This window comes from Crocodylus porosus, unplaced genomic scaffold, assembly GCF_001723895.1.
Source record: "Crocodylus porosus isolate Cpor-Errol unplaced genomic scaffold, CroPor_comp1, whole genome shotgun sequence".
Lineage (NCBI taxonomy): Eukaryota > Metazoa > Chordata > Crocodylia > Crocodylidae > Crocodylus > Crocodylus porosus.
Genome location: NW_017728920.1, coordinates 1,647,349 through 1,654,608, shown reverse-complemented (window position 1 = coordinate 1,654,608; position 7,260 = coordinate 1,647,349). Strand labels below are relative to the sequence as shown.

Below are 7,260 nucleotides of genomic sequence, written 5' to 3'. Positions count from 1 at the left end.
CCCATACCCCTCCCCCCCACACCCAGCAGGGGTTGGGCTTCTCGTTGCAATATGCAGCACTGATCAAAGCAAGCAACATGCTTTATCTGCTGCTGCACTATGGGAGGGGTTTACCACACACACACATACACACTGCAACTGTTGCCTGCATTGACTGCAGGAGAGGACAGTGTGTTCTAGAGACCTGCATGTTCCAGGTTGGCTACCCCATCTAGAGGATCTGCCTCCAATCACATTCATGCCCAGGCATTAGGTGCAATAGTCAGGAAGTTCATATCAGTAATGTTAGAAGTGGTGCTTTGTAACAATAGAGTCAAGGCAAACTGGAAAGGTTCTGAGACCTCTGCAGCACAGAGTCCTCCAACTGCAAGGTTTAACCCTAAAATTAATAGCTAGTTAATTTTAAACATGTGTGTCAAGTGTGAATGTATAAGCAAGAAATTTGTACAATTACACGTAAATTTTTGGTACAAACATCACCAATAACATATACAAACATAGATGTTACTTTTCTCTGTAATCATTTAACAGAATAACAGCATTGGTTGTTACTGACTATTGTCACATTATGTCAACTCTAGGGCTTTTTACCTCACTTTGACCATTTATGGTGTAATTATTCATTTTGTCAAAGCCATTCCAGATTGAGATCTGTATGCAAAACATAGCAAAGAGTAGTTTTATGCCACACACAAAGATAAAATAAATAGGTTAAGTGTGGCACTACCAAAATTAATGGAAGTAGTATCTTTTGTACAAAAAGTTACTGTATAAGTATACATTGCTGAAGAGATATTCTTTTGCATGGACAAGCAAAATGCAGTGAGGAGTAATGCCTTTACTAGAAAGTTAAGTGTGTGAACAAGCAATACTTGGGTTGATAAATTCTTGGGTACTCCCCACTTTCCTTCTTGGCTGATAAATATTACATTTCTTTACATGTAAGCTTCTACCCTAAACTGTAGTTTTTGTTTAATTATACCCACCATAAAGCTAGTGGCAAAGTTTACATAAATTCATTTCATTTTGTAATCAGACACGGCCTCTCATGACTGCTTATGTTCACCTACACATTTGGCATACAACTAAATACCTCAGAATGCTTGATTTAAGTGATCTAGGGAACTCCATTTGCTCCATTAAGCTTTTTATATTTTTTATTTCTCTACTGTCCTTGCTTTTTTAGGTCTTTTGAAATTCCTACTTACACCTTCAAAACCATTCTGATTTTACCATAGGCATTGCATGTGCACCCCCTGAGAGCACTGGTGTGCCCCCCCCCGCAGAGTGAGGGCTCTCGGCTTAGGTGACGAGCAGGGGGGACAGGCAGAGCACTGGTGCCCCCCACCCAGAAGTGCTACTGGCACTTCTGGGCTCAGCCTCTAGCCACAGGGGGAGCCCCAGTCAGCAATCTGCCATAGGGGGGACCTCCCCACCCCCCACCGCTGATAGCACCACAGCCGCTTGACCTGGTCCTTGAGAGGTTGCTTGAAGACTAGCAATGGCAAGCCACCATGGTGGCCAGAGGCAGTGGAGGCCATGGAGGAAGACCAGTGTGCACTAGATACCATCCTTGCCCTGGTGGCCTTCCTTGTGCTGCTCACTGCCCAGCCTCCTATCTTGGTTGGGCCTGCTCCCTGGCACACCTAGCTGTAAGCCCCAGTATGCTTGGCCTCCCACCAGCTGCCCCCCCACCATAATCATAATCATACATGCAACACCACAAAATACACATCACAGGATGTGAATTCTAACTGCATTCTTCTAGTTTAATTCTGACCCTCTGGGTGCTTTAAACTTTAAAATAAGAACCAGCCGGTTATACAATTGCTTAACTTTAAGTTCCTGTTAGCGACAGAATTTGGTGCAGATCTCGGGACTCCTGACTATACTTGGACATATATTTTTGCTGACTGCTTTATTTGATATAAGTTGAATTTTTAGAATGTGCTGAAAAATTCACAGGAGAGGCCAAATTCAGTGCATTGAATTTAATAACTAGTTTTGGCCATAAAATATTTAAATGTGTCTTCAAAATGGAACATGTTTTTCCTCAATTCTAAATATTTTCACTTAAGGACAAACAAACAAACAATTGCCAAATTATTAAAAAAAAAATCTTTTAGTAAAGTAAAGTAACCACCCAAAATGGAAGGACACATTTAATATCAGGCCAGGAACCTAAAACTGAAGTCCATCTCCCCATTCCCCTATTATTTCCATTCTGCTGGGAAAGTCTCTTTCTTTCTTTTTTTTTTTCCTCCATAAAAACATTAATGGTTCAGCCAGTGAACAAAAAAGGGGGGGGGGGAGGGAGGGCAGAGAACCAAAAACACCAATCATATGAACAGTTGTATTTCTCTCTATTCAATGAAAGATGCTGGCTTGCTATTGGCATTACAGTCACATCTGAGTTTGGACAGCGATCTTAACTACTACCTCTGAATATAGTTTCATAGTAGCTAGGGTCAGGAGGGACCTGAAGATCATCTAGCCTGACCCCCTGCCACAGGCAGGAATGAACGCTGGGTTCACAAGACCCCAGACAGGTGATCATCCAGCCTCCTCTTGAATTTGCCCAAGGTAGGGGTGAAGACTACTTCCCTGGGAAGTTCGTTCCAGATTTTGGCAACCCTAACTGTAAAAAATTGCCTTCTGATCTCCAACCTAAACCTATTCCCCAGCAGCTTATTGCCATTGTTCCTTGTCACCCCAGGTGGTGCTGGGGAGAAAAGGGCTCTACCTACTTGCTGTTGATCTCCCCTGATGAGTTTGTAGGCAGCCACCAGGCCCCCCCTCAGCCTCCTCTTGCTGAGGCTGAACAGGTTCAGGTCCCTCAGTCTCTTCTCATAGGGGCCGTCCTGCTGCCCTCTCACCAAGTGGGCAGCCCTCCTCTGAACCCTCTCCAGGCTGGCCAAATCCGTCTTGAAGTGCGGCACCCAGTACTGGACACAGTACTCCAACTGCGGCCTCGCCAAAGGTCACATAGAGGGGGAGTATCACCTCTCTGGACCAGCTTGAGATGCATCTTTGGATGCATGACAATGTATGGCCGGTGTTGCTGGCTGTGGTCTGGCATTGGCAGCTCATGTTCATCTTGGAGTCAATAATGACTCCAAGATCGCATTCTGCCTCTGTGCTTTCAAGAGGGGAACTCCCCAGACTGTATGTATGCTGTGGATTCCTTCTCCCAAGGTGCAGCACCCTGCATTTGTCTACATTGAACCCCATCCTATTCTCATCTGCCCACTTTTGTAGTTGGTCTAAATCTATTTGTAGCCTCTCCCCCTTCAAGTGTGTCCACCTCACCCCACATCTTAGTGTCATCAGCAAGATTGAAAAGCATGCCTTCCACCCCCTCATCCAAGTTGCTGATGAAGATGTTAAACAGTGCAGACCTTAGGACTGAGACTTGGGGTACCCTAGTGCTCGCATCTCGCCAGGTTGTGTACAGCCTGTCTACCACTACTCTCTGGGTGCGCCCCATCAGCCAATTTTTTACCCATCCAACTGTGCAGGTATCAATGCCACAGTCGCTTAATTTGTTGATGAGGAAGGGGTGAGAGACAGTGTCAAAGGCCTTCTTAAAGTCTAGAAAGACTACATCCACAGCAACACCATCATCCATGGATTTAGTTTCTCTGTCATAAAAGGCAATCAGGTTGGTGAGGCAAGACCTGCCTTTAATGAACCCATGCTGATTGCCCCTATGATCTCCCCTACTGGCCCCCCACAGGTGTGCTCCTTGATGATTGTCTCCAAGATCTTCCCAAGCACCAGAGGTGAGGCTTACAGGTCCTTGGGTCCTCCTTCCTTCCTTTCTTGAAAATTGGGACCACATTAGCCAGTTTCCAATCCCCCGGCACCTGGCCAGATGACCACAAATACCCATATAGTCCAGCCAAGGGCTCCACTATGACCCCTGCCAGCTCCCTCAACACCCTTGGGTGAGGGCATCTGGACCTGCAGATTTAAAAATGACTAGCCCTTCCAGAAGATTCCCCAACTACCTCTGAAGGCCTGACAGAGCTATCCCCAAGTTTACCCCTACCTCTGGTAGGTAGGATGTCCCAGTCCCTGTTTAAGAAAACAGAGGCAAAGAAACTTAAAAATATCAGCTTTCTTGTCTGGCATAGCCACAAGATTGCCGTTTGCATCTTGCAGGGGCCCTACATTGCCTGGTGCCCTCTTCTTGCTCCCAAAGTACTTGAAAAAGGACTTTTTGTTGTCCTTAATCCTGGACGCTAGCCTGAGTTCCATCTCTGCCTTGGCTTTCTTAATAGCCTACACTCACAGGCCAAGGAGCAGTACTCCTCCTTGGCGATAGCTCCTCCCTTCCGCTGGTTGTATGCCCCCCTTTTAATCCTCATGCATTGCTGAATGCCCTTGCTGAGCCAACGGGGTTTCTAAGCACTCTTGCCCTCCTTGTTTCTCTCAGGAACTATTATCCTTTGGGCCTGGAGGATCGCCCCTTTAAAAGGTATGACCATCCCTCGTGGATTCCCATCTCCTCTACTTTATGGACCCTCAGTGCCTCCTCCACTAGTCTCCTAAGCTCATTGAAGTTGGCCCTTCTGAAGTCAAGGGCATTAGCCTTGGTGTAATGCCCTTGACACCTTGAGTTGGATAGTGAAATCCAGCAGGTGATGATAGCTATTGCCCAGGTGGTCAAGGACTTGCCCTGGTCATCCCCCATAGCCAGGGTCAGGTCCAGCAAGGTGTTACCCCTAGCAGGACTGTGCACTTCCTGGATAAAAGGTGAAGGTTCTGTAACACAGCCAGGAACCTACATGAGCGGTCAGACCCGGCCGTCTGCTCCTTCCAGCAAACGTCTGGGTAGTTTAGGTCACCCATGACAATAACATCCTTTGACCTAACCACCTCCGTAAGCTGACTGGAGAAGTCCTGGTCCAGCTCTTCCCCCTGGTTGGGTGGTCTGTAGTAGATGCCCACTGTAAGGTCCCTTTCGCCATGCCCCCCATAGCATCTCTGCCCAACCCTCCTGTAACCCGAAGCTAATCCTTGATGTGAGGTGCTTTTTGACAGAGCACAACCCCCCCACCCCACCTTTCCTCTCTGTCCTGTCTCTTCTATATAGGGTGTATCCCCAAATGCCCACCGCCCAGTCATAGGTAGGGTCCCACCAGGTAGTGAGTTATGGTAAGTCTGGGTTATTACTCGCAAATCAGAAGGCACAGTTCCTCCTGCTTACTCCCCATGCTATAAGCATTAGTGTAGAGTCACTTGAAGCCTCCTGAGGGTGAATGTGTCTCCCTCCCACTCCCAGGACAGTTGTGGCCCCCTACTCCCAGGACGTTGATGCTTACCTGGGCTTCCCTTCCTCTGGTCACCCTGTGTGTTGGTGAAGCATCCTCTTCACTTGAAGCAGTCCCTTCCCCAGGTGAAGCTAATTTAAAGCCCACCATACGAGATCAGCCAACCTAGAGGAAAAGATACATCTGCCCTTAGGGGAGAGGTGAAGCCCATCCCACCCCAGCATGCCCTCCATACAAAAACACAGGTCGTTGTGAAAAAACCTGAAGCCTGCCTCATGGCAGCAGCTCCAAAGCCACCGGTTAGCCATGTCAATACAGGCCTCATGATGCCTACCCCGTCCACTTACCAGGAGAATGGAGGAAGATACCACTGGGCTCCCATCTTCTTTAGTTGGTGTCCCAATGCCTTGTAGTCCTCTATGATGTTATCCGGCTTGCCCTTGGATGCATCATTTGTACCCACATGGACCACAACCAGTCAGTAGTAGTCAGAGGGCTTGATGATTTTAGGGATGGTCTCTGTGATGTTGTGAATCCTCATTCCAGGCATGCAGCACACCTGCCATGACCAGGGCTCTGAGTGACAGATTGTACCATTGGTTCCCCTCAGGATAGAGTTTCTGATGACCAGAACTTTACGTCTCCTTCTTGGGGTTTGCTTCTGAGCCGGTGATGTAGGTTGAGCAGCTTCAATTTCTCTAGGGACCTGTTCTTCTACCTCCTCCTCCAGTGGGGCCAGGGCTGCATACAGGTGTTCCTGAGGAGGGTCCGGGGAGCAGGCACAGCAGCTGTACGAGCTGCCCTGGCCTTGACAGGAACCTGCTGCCACTGATTAGTTGGGCATTGTGCATGTGGGGTCTCTCTGGTAGATTCCTGTCCCTGCAGAGAGCAGAAATATGTATCAATTTCATCCTCCACCACCCAGATTCCCCATAGCATGCTCATCTTGGCCTGGAGCTCTGCCACCTGCCCCTCCAGAGCCTGAAGACACTCACAAGAGGGCCAGGTGGGGGAGTCACCAAACCTCAGTCCCACTCCTGGGATCCCACCCAGCCACCCCCACAGCTCAGATAGAGCAGGTCTCAGTTTGGCCAGAACAGTCATGGATTCCATGGGCCAGTCCCAGCCAGCTGGTCACAAGTCCCAGACTAGAGTCCAGCAGGGCAGCAGAACAGTATGGTGTACCAGGCAGATGGGTGGTCAGCCACTGTTGCTGCTGCGCGAGACCTCAGAAATGGCATCTTAGATAAGCAGATGTATGGTCAACTTGTCTTGCTCCTCAACAACAGCAGTGCCCTCCTGCCCGGCACATCATGCCTCTCCACCAGACTCCAGCCCAGGACATTTGATCAGCCAGCTCAAACAGCTTACAGAATCTAGGGTTGGCCTAGCCAAGCCAGGACATATGGTCATTCAGTGAACACGTAGCAGCTCCTCTGAAGTCAGTTAAGACTCAAGTCAAACAGAAACACATGTTAATATAAATATCCATGACCATAACCCAAGAAATTTTCTTAAAAGCTTAAAATAAAACAAACCAGCATGACAACACCACACCAGTGACACACACATGCAGTTTGAGAACTGTCAGCAATAAGAGCCCTTTAGCATTTTAATTGTTTATGCTCATAATGGGTGCCTGCACAAGAAGTTAGTGTACATAAATAAATTCTGGAGCTTATTGTTCCAGAGCTTTTTGCTCCTGGGCATGCTGTTTGAGTGTGCACTCAGGAGCAATCAGCTCCAGAGTTTATTCATGCACAGCACATGGATCCTGTTTAGAGGATCTCTGGCTGGCAGGGGGCCAGAGGGTCAGCCTGGGGCTGCTGCAACCAGGCTCAAAGTCCTGCAGAGGGGCTGACTGAAGCATAAGTGTGCTTCAGTGTAAGGCTAGCCAGCAGCCATCTCCTGCATTGAAGCACTCTTGTGCCCCAGCCAGGTAAAGATCTACATATGAACTGTATATGGGGAGCAAAAAAAACTA

General features: G+C 48.1%; 1 long non-coding RNA gene across 1 annotated transcript in view; it reads right to left on the bottom strand.

Annotated features, from left to right (window-relative positions):
• The window catches only part of LOC109312567, a 24,835-nt gene extending 18,340 nt beyond the window's left edge, over nt 1-6,495 (bottom strand). The window contains exons 1-2 of the long non-coding RNA XR_002101850.1: nt 6,485-6,495; nt 4,174-4,178 (exon numbers count right to left, since the gene is read on the bottom strand). This is a non-coding gene — a long non-coding RNA (uncharacterized LOC109312567). The remainder of the gene's footprint in view (nt 1-4,173; nt 4,179-6,484) is intronic.
• Nucleotides 6,496-7,260: the final 765 nt, after the last annotated feature.